This window comes from Drosophila arizonae, chromosome 2 (assembly GCF_054131065.1).
Source record: "Drosophila arizonae isolate 15081-1271.41 chromosome 2, UAZ_ARI_1.0, whole genome shotgun sequence".
NCBI lineage: Eukaryota > Metazoa > Arthropoda > Insecta > Diptera > Drosophilidae > Drosophila > Drosophila arizonae.
In genome coordinates this window covers 28,596,343-28,615,002 of record NC_142922.1, presented here as the reverse complement: position 1 = coordinate 28,615,002, position 18,660 = coordinate 28,596,343, and the positions used below count along the sequence as shown (strand labels likewise).

At 36.5% G+C, this 18,660-nt stretch overlaps 1 protein-coding gene across 5 annotated transcripts in view; it reads right to left on the bottom strand.

The window, feature by feature from the left end:
* alpha-Man-IIb (alpha-Mannosidase class II b) overlaps positions 1–18,660 on the bottom strand; it is a 26,490-nt gene extending 7,830 nt beyond the window's left edge. Inside the window, exons 1-2 of one of the 5 annotated variants that reach the window (XM_018006574.2) lie at positions 18,331–18,660; positions 2,396–2,469 (exon numbers count right to left, since the gene is read on the bottom strand). The gene's annotated coding sequence lies outside the window, so the exon portion shown is untranslated. Of the gene's footprint in view, positions 1–2,395; positions 2,470–10,869; positions 11,044–11,069; positions 11,226–18,330 lie in introns of those variants that run through there. The other 4 variants (XM_089463172.1, XM_089463171.1, XM_089463170.1 and 1 more) reach the window with 4 other exon arrangements.

The window sequence follows — 18,660 nt, the reverse complement described above, 5'->3', positions numbered from 1 at the left end:
AATGTTCTACATTTATTTCAAACAAGTTTCAAAACGAATCTGTTGCACCTGCCACACGCAAAGGTTAAGAAAGTGAACTTGAACGAATTATTCCAAGAAAAGTTCACTCAAAGCAAACATCGCAACTTTGTAATTATAAAGTACTATAAATTCATGGAACAGCATTACAACCAAATTTTCCACATTAATTTTGCTTTTTTTTTCTATATTTAATAAAAGTTCTTTATGCCGCAATTTCTGCACTTGCCACACACAAAGTGCAGCAAAGTTGAAGGAAAAGTCAAAAAGTCAAGGCAGGCAAATTACGTTGCCCCCCAACGAACTTAACGAACCAAAAATACCAGAAATAGAAGGACTTGCAGCATATATTCAAAACTCAATCAAAAACTATTCGCACACACATACACCTACACACACATGTACACGCATAAAAAGTTGGTGAAAACTTTTGCCCAGTTTGACCCCAAAATTTGCAGCTTGTGCGGCGGCCCACAGTGCGTATGTGTGATGGGCACATGGAAATGCATCACGCATACGCCATGTAAAACAATTTTCAAATTATAATTTAATAAAGAAGTAGCAGGCAGAGCGAGATGCAAATGCATGTATGGCAGCTCAATTTGAATTACATTAAATGTAATCTGTGCTGAAATGCTTCACTAGGCAGCATATTCAAGAGCTGGTGTCGGCAGCAGCGCCTGGACCCCCTTAACCAATGTTTCAATTAGCCGCACACACACTTACACATATACAGCACACACACACACACACAAGCAGACAGTCACAGTCACAGTCACAGTCACAGCGTCAGCCCCTCGCATGCTAATCAGCGGCCATTAAGTGACGTTTGCTCTGCGAATGCCCGCATCCCGTTCAGCCACCGAAAGCACCTGTCACTGGCTACATGCAAATTTCTCTCTCTCCCTCTCTCTCTCTCTCTCTCTGTGTGTGTGTGTGTGTGTGTGTTTTCCTCTCGACACGTTCAGCAGTTAAGTTAAACGCTGTGCCCTTCCCCCATGCCGCAGCACACTTTGCCAACTGCATGACACAATGTGCTCAGTGTATAAAAATCAAGTCAGAATGTTAAAACCGCGCAGAGTCGACTGCGTAATACTCGTTCAGAATTCATATGAAATGCACAGTAACTTAATACTTAAGCACTAGCAACTGAGCCCTTAGCTTGGGGTTACTATATACTTAGCTAAGGCTGAAGAAAGAAAGTCTAAAGTCATAGAATAAAACTACTTAATAAGATGCTGTTAAAGTTAAAAACCACTTCGATTAGGTTATTCATAAGACTTATAGAACTTTTTCAACAAATCAACAATCAGTGAAGAATCCTATTTTCTGATTGTTTATTAAATTTGTATAAGTTATGTTTGTTTATCAATGCATTAAATTAAATTAGAATATACAATTTCTAGTCAAATCTATATTGAAGTATTATACTATTCCATTACTTAATATACCTCTAATCTTACATCATGAGCGAGTATGAAAACTTTGGCTTAAGCTCATTAGAAGTGCAGTGGAAGAAATGTAGGAGGCTTAACTGAAAGTGGAGCGGGAAAAAACACTGCGCGTGCTGCACTCCAGTTGAAGATCTCTCTCGTTTTTCACAGTATTTCTTGTCACATCTTTGGTCAGAGCCCCATTGCGTTTGCATTTATCAAGTGGCATTCAAGCCCCTCTGTCAATTGACATTGCAAAATATGATTCGCATCGCTGCCATAACTTTTCTCAACTTGGGGTGAAAATATAAAAGAACTGTGAAATTATTTAAGTGGTTTTTCAGTTTAGGAGCGGAGTTCAAACTACTTTTGAAGCATTCGAATCTCAACTGTTTTGTTGGCACTTGCATTTTAAGTGGGTTTTTCTAACATTCTGTTTTCATTTCCAGATTTGAAAAGAAACTATACTGAATTTTGTGTTTACAATAATAAATATAATAAATTATTAACACTTGTTTTTGTTGTATTCTGAACTCATTAAAAATATGCATTCATAGTAATTCTGATAAAATTGCTGAAACGAGCAGAAGGAGGCGTGGCAGAGCCGATAAGGAACTGAATGGTTTCGCATGCAAGCAATGAGGTAACGTCGAATGTAGGAGATGATTCACACTGTCGAAGAATCATTGGTCCTGTTCTTAACTTTGATAAATTCAAATCAAGGGGAAGAAGTAAATTTGTTTTTAAGTTAGTTGAATTCTAATGCAAGGTGGTTTCAAGGTATGCCTCAGTCGGGCCCTCCTACATACGTTTCTAAAGAATTCGGAAATGTTTATACAATTCATTTAAATAACAAATATGAAATAAATTGTGCAAGTCAGTAAATATAAATGATTATTTATATACTGTTATGTATATTGTACTTTATTATATTGTTTACCTACCCAACAATTTACATACAGGTGAACTCTTTGTTAGTTGCCATGGATTTGTGAGAGGGAGTCAAAATCTTGCTTCTCTGAAAGAACAAAAGAACAGAATGAATTACAGCTTGCATAAAAGGTAATGAGAGGGAAGTAAGAGAGGGAGAAGTAGGCACAGTGAGGGATTAGGTTCAGGCAATTAAAGCATACTATGCTGTGAGGCATGAGAATCGCCTGGAAGAGCAATAAAGGCCAGTTCAATTATGATAATACCTGTCTTATATTACTAAAATATGATAACTGTCTTAATAATTAATAAGGCAGCACTGTTATTGTGTTTGTTGCTTAAAATAAAATTCCTTAATTTGCTACAAACTGTCAATCAACAAAATATGGTTGCTACTTAATTAAAAACACACACAACATCCATCCATAATTGTGAGAGATATTTGAATGTGAATAGCCAAATAATAAAGCAGAAATAAATTGCAAAGTTTCTATTTAAATCAACTGTCTGAAAGTTTGCAAATCAAATCGCTTGATGGAACATTCCGACTTATTAGTTGCTCGAGAGGGCAAAAACTTTTTGCCAAATTTGATTTCATCGCAAATTGCTCTGGCCATAGCCGAGGGACAGACAGGATGGGGCTTTCAGTAACCCGTCCGGTTGAGGTCCTTTTGACGTCCTTTTGACTTGCTGACATGTTTGCCCGTTGCCGTTGTCGTTCTCGTTGCCGTCGCTCGTTTTTGGTTTGTCGCCCGGTCTTCTGCACAATATGCGAGTCATTCCAGCTTAAAATTGTTTCAGATCGTGTTCTATACCCTGTTGCCATGATGCCGGATGGAATATGATGCCAATTTGGCATTGTGTGGAGCAGAGGCAGAAAATGTATAATTCAATGTGCGGGACTTGTATAATATAAGTGTTGTAGGTCACACAATTTTTAAATTTATTTTTTGATTCTTTCCAATTATTTTTTAAATTTGTTTATTTATTAAATTTAGAATTTGAACTTTTTATTAATTACCGGCAAATTAAAATAGTTTAACATGGATTAATGTAATGTAAAACTTGTTTTAATTTAAATTAAATAAATACATCAAAATATAGAAATATTTAATCATAAATTAAGAAATATCTTAAAATGAAGCATATTTCTTAATTTATAATTAAATGTTTCCATATTTTTTATGTATTTTTTTAAATTAAAGTAAAACAATTCAGCCCCAGAGTTCAGCTTTAGCTTCAAATCTTAAAAAATTCAAGTTCACTTTAGGTCATCATAGACCACTCTACAGGGCATTTTCCAGTCGAGTTCAAGCGGGTTTTCAAACAGTTTGTCCTCGTATTTCTGGACTGCAAAAACAGTTTTGCCTGCACACACAATAAGAACAACATCAACAACTGAACAACGACAACCTGAAAGCAAAGTCAAAACGGAAAAGTCGTGAAGTTTTTCTCGCCTGGCATGCTGCTGAGCTTTTCCTTTATTTTCCCTTTGTTTTTCCAACCACAAAGTCAACGCAGTGCAGTTCAGATTTCCCATATGCAGTTTTGTTGCTGAAATGCATTGATTTCTGTTGCAGTTGTTGTTGCTAAACAACAAAATCTTTGCAATTTTGTTTTTGAGTTTTGCATGTTTCTGTTTTCAATTTTCTTTTTTTTTTTTTGTGGGACTACCCGAAGTTTCTGAGAGCTCTCGAATTCAATTTTTAACTTTGTTTATCAGAGTTCACTGTTTGTTACGCACTCCAAATTGTTCTTGCTGTTCGTTGTTTTGTAAATTTGAGGGTAATAATTTTAAATCGAAAGGGATGTGGCTAGCAGGAAATTGAAAGAGTTGGCCAACATGAATTGAGACCGATGGGTTATTGCTCTGGCAGACTATGCATGTATACATATATGAGAAAACTAAGCTGAATAGGAAAAAAAACCAAATAAATAAACAAACAATATTTAAACTAGTTCAAGTAATCACCGCTTGGCTGTGGCGCTAACGAAGCTCGATTTTAGCCGGATAAAGTTTGTACATATATATTGGATATAGTAAGATATTCGCTCGTATATTTTAGGGTTTCGCTCCACTTTAAGCCCAACTTTGATAATATAAATAAATGGCAAGTGGCAAGGTCTCAAAGCAAAAGCAAGTTTGACAGCAGCTAAACTTAGTAAAGCCAGAAATTTCGTAAACAATAACAGCAATTTGCGATTAATCAATTGCAACTACACTTGAAAGCCAAATTGAGAATTTCCCAAAAGTTTCCGCCGGAAAATCTAGCAGCGAAAGCTTCAAAATCCGTGTGTGTGTGTGAGTGAGTGTGTGTGAAGGGCTCTGCCGTTGACATCAGCATAAAAGCAATCTGGAGCCCGACGGAAAGTTCAAGATTTTAATTAAACAAAGCAGCCAAGCACTGAAAATCGACATAGACTAGACATAGCGGAACCGGTAATAGCGCTTCAGATAGTTCAGCTCCCATCTTCTGCTCCCAACTATCTGAGGGGCTAAGCTGGGGAGCGACTAAGTGTGTGGGCACGACATGTGCGCTAAAAAAAAAAAAACAACACATAACATAACCGAAAAGACCCATTAGCATAGCCAACGACCCAACAAACAAGGTAAAAACAACACGAGCTAGAATTAAGTTACATATACATATGTATTTACATATATATACATATATACTCATATGTTTACAATTATAATTATGTGAAACTAGAATATAAACCTAAAAGTATTTGGATTTAAAGAGTTTCTTATCTGTTCTGCATATGAGAACCCTTTTGCTGGCATACTCTATATGATGTATGCCGGTTATTATAGATAATCTCGGCCAACTCTTTTTGGCGTCCACCCACTGCCAACATTTAACTGTGAAACAACAACAACAACAATGCTAACACAAACATTGCTTTATGTCGATGTCAGTTGCAATTGAGCCAAAAGCAGCTTAAACGAACTGAACACCAACATTGGCAAGGGACCCCAAAAGCCGTTAGACGTGCACACACACAGATACAGATACAGCTACAGCTAACAGATACGATACATACATAAACAGGCACACATATACTCACATATGCATGCATGCATGTATGCGGATATACATACATATATCGAAATATGCGCGCAGCAATTACGGACATTGGACAACATAAAGTCACAACAGACCAGCAGAACAGTTAGTCATTTTTACAGCGTTGCCGTCTGACACATAGACGACAACAACAACAACAACTACAGCTTTTAAAAGGGTCACCAACCGCACCGCCAAAACTTATGCACAGCGAGAAAAAAGCTTAACCGAAGTCTGTGATTGAATTTTGTGTTTAACCTGACCATTTTGCAGGTGTTTCATTCAATTAAAGCCATTGGAAAAAGGTTAAAATGAATTTAAGACAGGTGTACAAGTGACATGACATAGGAGGTAGCTCCCATTCAAAATAAGGGCTTGATTAAACATTAAAACAAAATTGATGAAGTAAATGGTAATAAGTGTAATAAGTAATACATAAGCATAAAATACATGTGAAATATAGCATACTGGGTAAAGTATCTGTATTTCTGTTATTGCTTAAACTGAGAAATATATTTTCAAAATGTAATTATGTTTACATTGAAAGGCTATTTTCATTACCACCCAAAACTCAAAAATGGCTCATATAAATTTGACCCAAATTATAATCTTTCTGCTGCATAGGGAAAATAGTCTCTATAACTTTATTTTTTCTTATTGAGTTATTTTATTTATTAATTATTTATTTATTGATTTTACTCATTTATTTATCAGAATGAACGTAAAATTAAAATTTATTTTAAATTAAGTTCTGGCTACTGAGCTTGAACTCTGTAATTTAAATAAGTTAACTTTATGCAAAACATTTTATAATAGAAAGAAACAAAATTTTTAAAATTGAAAAAATATAATATATAATGATGTATTTGATATTTAAATATAATTTAAATATTTATTTAATTATATTATATAAATCATCCAGTTATGTCTTCTAGGGCTATAGGCTATAAACTTCAGATTTAGTTTGTAGAGCCTCCAATTACTGAGCAGACATTAAAAAATTAATTCAAGTTTTTCTTTTGCTATGTATACATTTTTTTGAAAGAAGCGTAGAATGAATGCATTATCAGTTCCCGCAGGGTTTGGGTATCTTTTGATCGAGCAGTCGCTATTAAAGCACTCTTACATCATTTCATATCAAATTCCATATTTGGAATCTACATATGTAGATGTATATAGAAAATCTAAAACTCAACCTACGGCCAGCAAAATATTGTATTGAAATGTGTCTCTTTGTCTTCTCTTAGCTTCCTTCATGCAATCAGGGGCCAGCTGCGGATAGTTTTTTCTTAAAGATCTGTTGTAAATCTTGTTTCATTGGTTCCGTTGCAGCTGCCTTAGCCTGGAGAACTGCTGATCTGTGCTTCGTGCATATATATGTAAGTGTATCATGCATAGCCAGCTTCACTTTACAAGTTTTTGCCTTGTCTTGCACATATTTTAGGAGATCTAGCAAGGTTTGTTTATAGCTGTCCTCTTAATTGAAACTTATGCATATGCTTTTCAATTTGCTGATATTTAAACTGTAAAATGCTGCTCTGAAATATTTATGCAACTTTATAGCAGCGCTAAATTGCACCCAAGGAAATAAAATGCACAAATCCCAAATGATTCAAGTGCGAAGTTGTTGACATAATTTGAGAGTTCTTAGCATAGATTGCAGCCGAGATTTGTTTGTGGATAAGATAAGCAGCATACATGTGTGAATATAATATTAGCAAAGCAAGAGAGCCGTAAAGAAACGATGTTCTTGCCATATTAGCATATCAAGTTTCTCGACAAAAATTCACAGAATGAATTTGTGTTTTTTTAGCCTCTCATTCTGTCATTTTGGCATTTGATGGCGCAAGCCCACTTTCGAAAGGGGCAAAGTGCTGGCGTTGGGCGTTGGGTGGCAAAACGATTACTTAATGGCTCTTGTCTTGTTTTTCTTTAGTTTTCAGAACCATTAAATCGACTCGGTCTCAAGTCATTGCGGCCATAACCCGCTTCTGTCCACTGACATTTGCTAATGGCTGCAAAATGGCCTGTGAAAGTGGCTGGCAAACATTTGCATAAAGACTTCCTTGGTAAACAACGAATTTATAAATTAATTATTCACGACATTTAATTATATGCATTTTCCAATGAAAGCAAAGAAAGCAAAGAAACGATTGATTAAGGGGAAAGTTAACGGCTCTTTAAAGAGCATTATTGCCTGAGGCGATATTGAAATTGAATTTAATGATTGAACCACAATTAAGACATTAAGTTGCTAAAGCAAGAAAGCCAATTGATAACTATAAAAAGATTTCTACAAATTATGAAAAGTTTTCAAATAATAAACTAGGAACAATTTACAGCCTCCTACTTTTATGTTAATTTATGGCCAACTAAAGTCAACTTGAACTGTTTGAAGCAAAGAAAACTAAAGTCCTACTTCAGCTACTTGAACTACTTTTCATGCATTTGCATAATGACACTTTACAACACTGGCAGCCATTTAAGAGCCGACTGCTCTGACTCTGCATTCTATGCAAATGGACGAACTCATTTCACCAACTTCTTGTAAATTCGCAGCTCTTAACTAGTAACAATTAGTGTTTCACGAATTAGCCAGCAAATAAACAGCAACAAAGTGAATTCCAGATGCTGTCGACTCACTCAGAGTGCTTCTGGCATTCATGCATTTGACCAGCAATGCCGAACTGCTGGCTTTAAAGCCGGCTAGCGGGCCAACTAGTGCTGCAAAGCGCTGATAAAGCACAAAAGTGCCTGGTCATAATATTTGAAACGTGAGAGTTTTACATTGTGGACCACTTCACGAAGGGGCGTGAAGAATTTTTCCTCTTCTCTTGCTCATTTCATTCTGTGGAAAAAACATACGCAGAGGCATGGTTAAAGAAAATTTATTCCTGTATTTTATACATACATATATACCCTTGCCGGCGATATGACGCCATCGAATGAAGCTCAACTGATAACAAAAGTGTATGCAGCTTATATTTATTGATCAAATTTATATTAGAGTATTACTATTTATATCAGAGTATGACTTTATTTGAGTGCAATTTTTCCTAGATCTCTGTGCCCATAGCTATAGATATATATAAACTGGGTAAGAGTATCTTAGATTCGACTAACTGCATTTAATTCAATTCTGTAATTTTCCGCTTTTCCTGGCGGCGTTCAAACAAAGACAAAAGACCTGCCAGCGACGAGCGCAAACAATAGAGCCGTTTATTGCATTGATTATGAAATTTTTCGTTTTATTATTATTATTATTATTATAATTTTCCTCATTTCATGCAGTTTAAATGCTGGGAAATTACACACACAATGTTGTTCTACACATATGTACAAATATGTATAACAGGTTTACAGTTACTTATCATGTAATTATATACACAAACATGCGTATGAGAGTGTGTGTATATGTGTGCGTGTGTTAACCTGACGCAACTCTGTGGGAACTGGAAAATATTTGACTTAATTCAGATAGTTGCCTCATTATAATTTTTTGGTTTCTAATTACGTTGAGTGTTTGATTTAATTTAAAGATTAACGTGCTCCGAGCACACTCAAAGGCACTTGATTTAACAGTGTCTCAATGGAGATTCATTCATAATTATGAACATGATATCTCTCATATCTGGAAATATTCAGAGTAAAAATGTTTCTTGAAAACTGAGTAAATCAATGGACGCCCATTAATCAGTGACTAAGAGGAACAACTTCATGACATCAATTGCAAAACAAGGTCTGTGGTTCTGCACTAGTGGGAATAGGTGTACTTAGTATGTATTAACTGTAGCACGAAACCGTAACAAACATTACAAAAATAAATAAACAACAAATCGACAGACGTGGACCAAATCTATTTGGTCAACTCATGATTGCTCGCTCAGACCTTTCCCTGTGTTACGCATCATTAGCAAACTAGCTGAAAGAGTTGCGCTGCCAGGGGATAGCCCACGCGTAGGCATCTATGGTATATACATCGCGAGAGCGTGACCAAAAACTGAAGCCAAAGCTGACAGCTGATTTAATGATTATATGGCGCGCCGCAGTTTATATGGTAAAAAGATATGATTGCATGATGACATGACACATAATAATGTCTATTGAAGAGCCTCATAGGCACAGCCGCAGCCAGAGCCACAGAAACTCAAATGCCCAGCCAAAAGACAATATTTCAATTAGAGATGGGCGAGTAATAAAAATAAAAAAATAAAAAAAATAATAAAAATCATTCACTTTTCAATATTAGCTGTAAGTAAAACATTCTGTTTACTTCTAATACAAAAGAGAAAGCGAGTAGAATAAATAAAGCCTATCAGGGTCACTTGTGAAACCCTAAATGTGTCGTACTTCTCTCACGACACGCACCCATCTCTAATGTCAACCTTAGTGACATAAAAAATGAGACGCCAGCGGAAAATTGACAGCGCGCTAACAACAACACCAACAACAACAACACAGCAAGGAAAGGAAAAAAAACTATTCGATCCAAACACGCGGGGGAGCTGTGAAAGGGGCACCGCAATCCAAGTAGTATGAAGTAATGGAATAAATGGAACACAGCATGCATCGAGAGCGCCTCGTGGGGGAGTCTAGCAACTAATTTTAGTGACACAAGTTATTAGCCGGCAGCATGAGTGTGTGTGAGTGTGTATGAATTTGTGCACGATAATATCCAGGGATTAAAGTAAATATTGTGATACGGATAATCGATAGGCCAGCATTGAGGCCAGGAAAAATAAAAGAGATAATAAAACGAAATTGTTTAATAACTGAATTATCAAATGACAGATATAGACATTATTACTCATACATTATAGAAAAATATGATATTAAAATAAAAATTTTGGATAGCACAAGTAATAAATTTATGCTAAACGTTTTGAATAGATATAAACATATTAGGGAAAGTAAAGCACATAAATAAAAACTTTAAAATAAACTACAAAACGTTATGGAAGCAAAGAAACGAAATTGAAAAGAGAATGGTCTCTTGATAAAGTGCCAAGGATTACAGGAAGCTGTTGCAATGAGAAAGAATTTAACAGAGTAAGAAAAAATTAATGTGCAAAGGAAATTAAATAAACAAATGAAAACAGTGTTGGGGGAGAAGGAAACGGAAGCAGCTAAATGGATGGCACATCATATCGTGCTTGTGGATCAAAATTTATGTACCACTGGCTCTCCCTGGAGGCCGCCAACCACCCTCACCTTACCACACAGCACACCTCTGCTTGCCAGATTTAAATGCACATGTTATAAATGCCAACTTACAGAAAAATCAGAAAAGTTGTGCTGCAACTTTTAATGCCGTGCCAGCGAGTCCTGTGCAAGGACAGCAAAAAAACACAAACATAAATCAAGACTAGCACAGACACATACCCACACACACACACACACACACACACAAATACACTCACTTGCACTGTGAATGCCTGCTATAAGGAATTAAAGAACAATGTGGCACCATGAATGCTTTTCCAGGAACCAGATTCGCGCTACTTAATGCTCCAGCAACTGCGCGTTCTGAATTTGTTTTTGTTGGGCGAATAATTAAAAGCACGGCACAAAGCACTGCAAGCACTGGAACACAAAACGTTAACTCATTTATTTCGCTTACAATTTCGGTCTAAATTGTAGTGTACGTCCTGTGCAAGGGCTACGATAAGAGCAGCCGTAAACGACTAATCAGCGCTCAGCCACGCTTCACGATTCCGCAACTCCACAGCTCTGCACAACCGTCAACAATGCCGCGCGAAACGCAACTGAACGCAGCGCCCGAGCAAACGTACGAGCCGCAACAATTTCGACGGCGACTTCGAAACTTCACTCATTGGCTCGGCTCCAAAGGCAACAACAACAGCAGCGAGAGTAACAAGAGCAAGAGCAACAGCTGCTCTGCCTTCGGCTTGCGGCTTGCGGCCCGACAGCGTACGCCTGCCTCGGTTAAACAGCGGCAATGCGTTGGTTATTCTTGTCTTTGTTTCGCTTGCGCATTTGTTCGTGCATTTCCAACTGTAATTTTTGAAGTCTTGATTTGGAGTGTTTAGTTGTCTGCACACACACACGCTGACACACACCAGCTAGGATTCGAGTTCGAATCACAGTTTTGAGGAGTAAGCAATGCTGTTTGCTTTTAGTTTCTTGATATTCAATATTAATTTATTCTTTAAATTGCCTGCAAAATTTATAACTAATGTTGGTCTATAATTTAGATAGATCTGCTATATCAATTTGTGAAATTTATCCCCCCATTTGAGCTACAGTAAAGCTGTTGTAAAGTTCTTGAACCTTGTTGCCTATGAGCCATTTAACTTGGTAAAGTACTCGTGCGGCAACAACGTGGAAATCTTTACCATGGCATTAATCTGCGAACTGCTTAGCGCTGGGAGTACATGCCTTCTGGTAGATTGGCAAGGCTCAGGGGTGCACCAGGTTCGCTTAAAGAGGGGGCTTAGCTGGGCTCTGTTGAGTGCAGCAATTAACTGTAAGGGAATACCTGAAAAAACAAAAACAAAAATCCGCAAGGGGGCGTAAGTCGAAGCAAGAGGTAGGCAGAGAACGTGAGATTGACAGAGCGAAAGAGAGGGAGAGCTCAAGTGGACCTAAAAGCAGAAACAAGCAAATAGCTTAAGAAACAAAGAATCAAGTAACTTTTAAGTGGAGAAGGTCGCCGTTTATTGATCGCGGGCGACGCGAACGACGCAGACGATGGTAAAAGCAAAAGTAAAAGCAACAGCAACTGCAGAACCTAAAGCTAAAGCACAAACCAAAACAGACAGCAAGAGAAGCGCCCGCAACCGGGAATTGGCACAGGCCCTTGAAAAATCCATTGAGCCCACGCAAAATGCGACGCGACCTGAAGATGACGACCAAGTGCAAGTGGCATTAACTGGCGAAAATGGGCGATGGCTAGAAGGCGCACACTCGAGCGCCCTACACAGTGTAGATAGTGATATAAGGGTAACAGACAGATAGATAATAAATAGATCAGTTAAAATCAACTAAAAATCAAATGAAACTCAAAATTTGATTTTGCGTTTTTACTTAAATGTTTTCAAGAAGCTTATATTATAAATATAATATAATATTCATTTTTATTTTTTTTTTGTATTATTTATATAAATATATGTATATAATACACTCAATGTAAATCGTAACATTTAAACTTATCAATTAAAAATAGTATATATGCATGTAAAAATGTTATATAAAAAAATAAATAAATAAATAGTAATAATAATATTTATAAATTTATATATAAAATTTTCTACATTTTACATTTTGATCCTCTTTTAAGATTAAAAGTAATGTAAGTATCTCAGGCCCACTTAAGACATGACAAAGTTAAAAAATACATACGATTGATGAAATATAGACGGTAGCGTAGAAGAACTTTTTGAAGGGCTTCGAAAATAGATAGGCAGGTCGATAAAAGTATATAGTGTCTAATATGGGGATTAATTTGAAATCCCTCGAATATTTTTAAATAAAAACTATTTACTTTTTGAGCAGACCTCATATATCCACCTCAGCTTTAAAGCTGAGGCAAAATTATAAGGTGATCATCTACGCAGATCAGTTGGAACTTATATAATTATTATAAAACTAAAACTAATGCGACGTGGAAAATGAGAAAATCTTGGATTTGGAACAAATCTGCCGTGGCCGTGAATATATTACTGTGCAGTCAGTCACGCCGTTATATATGACTATTGACTTTAATTTTTCAAATATTTAAATACTATTTGAGGATCTGAGCCAGCATATATGTATGTTTATATAAAAATTCAAACAGTGCTTTGTTGGCTCTTTAAATAAATTGATGACTAGGCTCTTTGGTGTGCAACAAATGGGTCACGTCAATGCCCTGCGATTGGTAGCAGCCCTACAAACGACATTCCTTTCAAGAGCTGTTTTTTAATGTGCGATGCAAAAAAAACATGTATTTTGAACAGCTGGCGGCTTAGCCAAGTTACCAAAGGCTACGAAAAGGCACTGAACCAAGTGCCCCAAACACATCAGAAGTGAGAGAAGTAACAACATTGCAATCGGCTATAACCGACTGCGTGATGCCTTTTAGAATTTGTGTTGAACGAATTGATTTTGTTGAAATGCAAAATAAATATTCCTTTTATGATTTTTGAATTTTATTCATGTGAATGGCAAAATAAAATATTGGTAAAAAAAAAGATTATAGCTTGATTAGTTCATCTTTTAGACATAGATCACATATTTCATGTGGTATTTTTTGGGTTGCAAATGTAAAGGAAGAATACAAAAGCGTGAAATGATATTTATTACGATATATGCAAAGTTAACCGTGAAGTTAACAGTGTTACACCAAGCCAATATGCCCGTTCTGAATAGAAATAAAATGTTTTTCAATTCCGCTCTAGTCAAATGTTGTCAGTGCGTCGCTGTGTACAAAACCAATATATATTCTTTGTCAATTTGTCTGTATAGGGTATGATAATCGGCAAGTTTACTGTGGCAGGACATTTCGCTTGACTTGCAGGTCAATTGCACTGCAGTCGGCAATCGAGAGTCGAGAGTCGACAGTCGACAGTCGACAGTCGGTCACTGTCCTCGTTCACGTTCAGATTTCCGTCCCCAGTTGGCAATACACTTCGGGCCAGTTGCAAAAGTACCAGCAGAGCAGAGCAGAGCTGCACTCAACTAAAACGTAACGGTAGAAAAGAGCCAGTCAGTCGAGCGTCAGTTCGTCAGTGAGCACTCGAAGTGCGTGCAACGTTTGTCAAATTGCACCGTTTGCCACTTTCTGTTCCCATAGCCAACAAGGGGAATTCCCCTCCCCCCGCCCGGCCACAAGCTCCCGCTCTGCCCCACTCTGTCGCTTGGCCCATACCAATTCCCAATATAGCCGCAACCGGTAGCCGCATCGCCAGCAGTTGACAAAACCCAACCAAGCAGCCAACAACAACAAAAACAACAACAAAAGCAGCAACAACAGCGACCACAGCATTTGTAATGGAAATGAAAATTCCTGCATTGAAATCTCGTTTTATTTGCTTTGTTGCCGTTGTTGTCGCTTTTTTGCGGTTTGTTATTGTTTATATACCCTTAACTTTGGCTAATATAATTTCAAGGCGAGCTGAGATTTAGTTTAAGAAAGTTTGAAATCCCACTTAAAAAAATCAATTAAAAATAACAATTAACTAATTTATTACAGATTTGATATATGTATCTATTAGATTAGATATATATAGGTATATATAAATGTCGTAAATTAAATTTCAGTTCCAATTGAGATTTAAGGTAAGAAATATTTAGCTAATGAATTTAAATGTATTCAAGTAATTTAATTAATTTATTCGAGTAAGGGTATTTCATCTTCGGTTTGCTACAGCTAGTAGTCATTCTTTCGCGTCCGTCTGTTTGTGACATTGCCCATCAGTCGTTCTCATTGTCATCGTTGTTTCTCTTATTGTTATTTTAACTGTTGCACTTTTGTGCGCAGTCCAAGCTTTCGGGCTGCATTGTAGCCATTAAATAAGTTTGGCTTTTTCGTCATTCCACTCACGAGCAAATGTAATGCCACCCAAAAGCGAAACTCAATTGGTAGAAGGAAATGATTTTTATTAACAGATTGTTTTTGTTGTTGTTGTTGTAATCTTAGCACTTAAAGGGGATTTCGCTGTTACCTTTCTGCTGATTCATCCAAAAACAAAATTATTATAATAATAGATGCAATAAAGTAAACATTAATTAATATTCTCTTTGGTTGTGCGTTTCATTCCGTTATTCAGCGTATCTATTTATCTTTATCTGGCAATAACTCAATCTTCTCATCATGACAAACTATAAAATTTATGAGGTCGACACAGTTTATAAATAGACTTTAGCTTAATATGAAAGAGCCCAAAGAAGATACTTAATCTTGCTATCTCTCAACTTGTCTCCTGATAATGAATCCAAAAATGAAGAAAAAATATAAAAGAAAGGTCAACAACAAATCTGAAGAGTAAATAAAAACAAACGAAAAAGGAGAAAAAAGAACAATATGTATATAGTTTAAGAACTTTGTAATTCTGTTATAAACAAGTAAAAAGCTCCAGTCGAGACTGCTCGACTAGGAGATACCCTGAACCCTCTAAGCTGATATTCTAATCATTCTGCACTTCTTTTATGCACACATACATACACATGCATCCACACGCACGCATAAGCCTGCGCTCTGCTAACTGCGCAGTAAGCAGCGACTGCGCTTGGGCTGCGCTGCAGTGTGGGCAATATTATGAGAATTTATTTGTTGAATAATTTCTTTCGTAGACATACGATCTTAATGAAACTTTCAGAGCGTAATCATATAGTGAATATGTGTTTACATTCCAAAGCACAAGTCTCTAGTACTTGAAATGCGTTTTTTACAAATTGGGGGAGAAGGGGGCGTGGTATCCAAAATCTGTAAATTACAAAATCTTTGTATCGATTAACTTTATATACAACGCAAATTTGAAGACTCCATCTCTAAAAATGTTCAAATTAGGCTAAAAAAACAAAATCAAATTTTCGATTATTCTCGATAAAAAAGTTATCGGACAATTTATCGAAAAAATAAAGCAAACTCGTACCGCGTGGTACTCACGAGTATGCATGCCAAATTTCAGCTCTCTAGCTCTTATAACTTCTGAGATCGACGCACTCATACGGACGGACGGACGGACGGACGGACAGACGGACAGGGCTATATCGACTCAGCTCGTCGCGCTGATCAAGAATATATATACTTTGTGGGGTCTGCCACGCCTCCTTCTGCCCGTTACATACTTTTTCACAAAACCATTATACCCTGATTTCCCATTTTCAATGGGTTCAGGGTATAAAAAGTATATTATTTTCTAAAATGATCATTCTACCGCTATATAAAAATATACTATACAAGTTTATTTTTTATATATTTTATCTTTTGTTCAGCACCAAATGCTTAAAGTTCATTTCTTGCGTGTTTAACTATGATTACTATAAGCTAGATTAGCGTGTTGGCATGTGGTATGTCGGTTCCAAATCGTTAATTCACAATTCGCTAACAACAAAAAATTATTTTTTACAACATTTTTAGCGTGTCACTGGCAAAAGTTGTTCAATGAAGCTCAATTATTTAGCGCAAACCCATCAAGGTATACCAGATGCATATCTTAACTCACTCATAAAATTATATAATATTTTAGTTTTACAATTAGAATATAATTTATAAAGCAGAGTGAATACAAAGCAATGGTGATTACAGGGTATTCACTAGCTCAGCAATCGCCACTGATTCGGATTTAATTATTTGTTTTGAATGAATGGCAATTTAAATGAACAACAATTTCATTGTAGTTTTGTTTTATATGTACGCATATATATTAAACTCAAATTATAACTGCAAAAGAAATTGTTCTGCTGGGTATCGCTTATGTCCGGAAACATTCTAATTCCTTAGAAACTGATAACAATTCCAGAGTCTTGCTTTACCAATCTGCATTTGCCCATGTTTGACCTTGGCCATGCACTTAGGCGAAACAAATTTGCTTAAATATATATACATATACATATGTGTGTACATACGTATGTGTATATGCCAATTAGTTTGCTCATTACAAAAACTTCAAACGACCAAACAGCAAAAGGCAATTACAACAACATTTGCTGATAATTTCAAGTAATTCCCACGTTAGTTTGTGCAGGTAAACGCATATTACTTTTGCCAACAACAAATAATGCGAGCCCAAATATGTTTATATACAAAAGCTGATATCCATGATGACTGTATACATACATTGATGATGTTTATATACATTTGCTTATATACATATGGCTACATACCAATTTGTATCTAAATTACAAAAACATCAAACGAATAAGCAGCAAAGAGCAACAACAACAACAACAGTAAGAACACCCGACCCAAAGCAAGATTAGAAATGGGCAACAGCGTTTAAGAGCACAAATAACTGTGTAGTTGCTAATGGAGCCGCTTGGGAGATCGACGACGGCGACGGCAGCGCCAATAGTGTGTGGAAAAGGGTCAAAGAAAGCAAAGAAAGGGAATGTATTTGTCTGCGTAGAAACAAGTAAGACAAAGGGGGAAAGTACAAAGCGTTGCAAAAACAGAATAAGAAGAACGATTATAAAAATAAAAAGCGGCAACAGCAGAAAATCAATTTAAATTGAATTATACAATAAAGCAATATAAGAGATGCAGGCAAAGAATTGTTGAGAATTGAAGTAAGACATAAGAAAACTGAATGAATGAATGTGAATGCGAATGCGAATGCGAGTGAGTAAGCAAGAAAGCTAAATAAAGATGAGCTGTCGCGACGGCAGTGGCTGCTGCATAAATTAAAGCCACAGCAATTTTGTAACAATTTGTAAGAGCAGCAGCAGCAGCCGCAGCAAAAAGGAGATGCAAATATTGTGGTGTGGCCAGACTGTCTGGGTTTCTTTATTTCTTTTCGGGTTCCACAAAATTGCTGATAGTGGCGGTGGTGGAGAGAAAGTGATAGACAACCTTGACGCTCAGCGTCAGGTGCGTTGTAACGGTAATTGAACGCAAGTACAATCGCACGCACACACTCACACGTACACACAATAGCTGAGAGAAACACACACACACATACACAGCGTTTGCAGCAATTTTAATAATTTGATTTAAGTCAGGCAAAATTTACAAATTTAGTTGTCTTTCGTCTGGTGAGTTTGTGTTGCCGCTCAACTAAACTTGAATCCGGTTTCTTATTTTTTTTGTCGGATTATAAACAGAGGGTTGAATTTGAATGTGTGCGTGCGAGTGTATGTGTGTGTGTGTGTGTGTTAATGTGTCTGTGTTGTTAGGAAGAAAATACTATTGATTCTTGAGACCTGCCCATTGTACGAACCTTTTTGTATAGCCCTGCACTTGTTTCAGTTACTTTTTGTTGATAAACTTTTGCATTTTATATTATTTCAAACACATACTCGCAAATATGAACGTGCTCAGAGCGTCGCGTAATCCTTGCACCAACAGAGACGTAAAACCAAAGTTACTGATTTGTCCATTTACTTTGAATGTTTAAATCTTGTTAAACGACCGTTATAGCGGTCTTACTAGTGTATTTAATATTATTTAAAATGTAAACATTACGCTTAACCAATTAAAAGACGCGCAGCGTGCCCATCATAGGCGTCACTGTTGGGCAAGACTAAGCGCGAGACTGCTGATCAGTGTG